This window comes from Silene latifolia, chromosome 8, assembly GCF_048544455.1.
Source record: "Silene latifolia isolate original U9 population chromosome 8, ASM4854445v1, whole genome shotgun sequence".
Taxonomy (NCBI): Eukaryota; Viridiplantae; Streptophyta; class Magnoliopsida; order Caryophyllales; family Caryophyllaceae; genus Silene; species Silene latifolia.
Window position 1 is genome coordinate 84,233,947 of NC_133533.1, and position 2,169 is coordinate 84,236,115.

Sequence of the window (2,169 nt, forward strand, 5' to 3'; positions counted from 1 at the left end):
AAAGAAAGGGAAGAAGCTTCGTCGACATCCTCTCGCCCTTGTCTCCGAGATAAATCGAAGACAGAAACCACCAAAGCCACAGGCGAGCCCTCTGCTCAGCTGTGCAGGGAGGAGGAGCCATCTCCCTCCCATCGATCGTCACCAGCGCCGGGGTCTTCCCCGCAAAATAGTCTCGAACGTAGGTACTGGGTACCAAACCCGGCACTGCAACAGCCTTCGGCGACAGGTTCCAGCCGATCAACCTCCTCGCCTCAGCCGAGTCCGCCCTCATGGCAGTCTCCGGCCACACCATCTCCTCGGTCCCACACGGCAGACCCGAAATCATGCCGTAATCCTCCAGAGTAACTCCCACCTCACCGAAAGGTAGGTGAAACGTGGAAGTCGTATCCCAGAATCGGTCCAAGAAAGCGCGGACCAGGCTAAGGTTAGCCCGCAACTTCCTCTTCACGATATCCCTCCAGACCTGAACCAGAGGACCGAACGCTCCACGCTCGATCATGGCCCTCTCCTCCGCCGACAGCCGCTCGTAGTGATCCATCGCGGTCGTGTAACCCGAGAACGACCTGATGTTCCCGGCCTCCTATTATGATTTGAAACAAAGCTATCTTTAGTTTTGAATGAAATGTGACAAAAAGAACGAAAGAGAATAGGTAATGAGTAGTGAATTCTTATTTACCAAGCTCTTCACCGTCCTGTAGGACAGGTGACCCTCGGCAGCCCACACAAGGTGCCTACTCTCCCAGTCTCACCACGCAGAGCTCCCCTCGGTGACGACCTCCTCGCCCAACGTTGGCTCGTCTCGGGATCTCCTCCTCCTCGGCCTCCTCCTCGTGAAACTCAGCAGCCATCACCGCAGCGGTGAAGGCCTGCTCTAAAGCCTCCTCAACAGTAGCGGCGTCTATCTCCATGGGAGTCCTCCCAGAAGTAGAAGCCTCATCACCTGCAACGTTAAAGTAAATTCAGGCCGCGTCACATGACGACAAGCCTTTGTTAAGGAGTTTTCGAGCCTTCAAAGCCCTGAAAACACCCCTTTCTGGCCATCTTCGGCCATATTTCCCGCCAACCCGATCACTCATGTGATAAATTGGGTCAAGTCAAGTCAAAGTCAAAGCCTAGTTCCGGGTTTGAGTCGAAAATTCGGCAGCATTTCGCTATAACGGCGATTATGCCCTAGAAAGGTGTCCTGAAAAAGTTGTTACAAACCAAAATTCCGAGATGGTAGGAAGTTTACCCACCATTCAAGGATCCCAAATATCAAATTTCATCGCAAATGGGCATTCCTAAGGCTATTTTCGAAGCAATTTACGGTTTAGCTGTAAAACCGTCTCAAATTTCACTCAAGAGCTCAAAACTCGACAAAAATTCGAAGCAAATACATGGTTATGTTCCTAACATTGCCTACTATCCATTTCTAACATCAAATTGGCATGACAAATCCATTTGGGGGAAAAGCCCCAAATTTTCGATCAAAAGGGTCGAAAACCCTAATTATTTCGGCTCAAAATTCAGCAAATGTAGATGATTAATGCAAGATTGGAACACATACCTTGGTTAGTCATGTTTAATGCAAGCTTTTGGATCAAACCTCGACGGAAATGGTGAAGATTTGAGAGAGAAATTGCGAGAAATGTGTTTCGAAATAATGAAATACAATCCTTCTGATTTCGCGTTTTTACGCAGAAAAGCCAAATTGGGGAAAAGACGCAGCAGGTGCTGCGCCTCTTCCAAGAGACGCAGCTCTTGCTGCGCCTCTTCCTTGTGTTCCCTCCATACGGATTTTCAAAAATTCGTTATGAGTTCGTTATTTGTGGGCCCATCTTTGGTGCGCCTCTTCTGTGACGCTATTATACCCTTTTGGTCCGTTTCGATGATTTTCTTTCGTTCGGGCCCGCATTCTATCCAGCGCAGCAGTATTTCGCAGTATTGCTCAGTTCCTCATATCCAGCAGCAAAGATTTTCGCAAAGATTGCTCGGTTCCTCATATCCAGCAGCAGAATATTTCGCAAGATTGTATTGCTCATTCCTTTTATCCAAATGCAGTAGTATTTTGCGATCGCTCATTCGAGATTTCTCCCATGACAATCAAGATGTTCCTTGTCGTCAATATATTCCCCAGTAAGAGTTCGCTTGAGACCGACGCAAGCAGATTCAACCTCAAAGTTTTGCCAG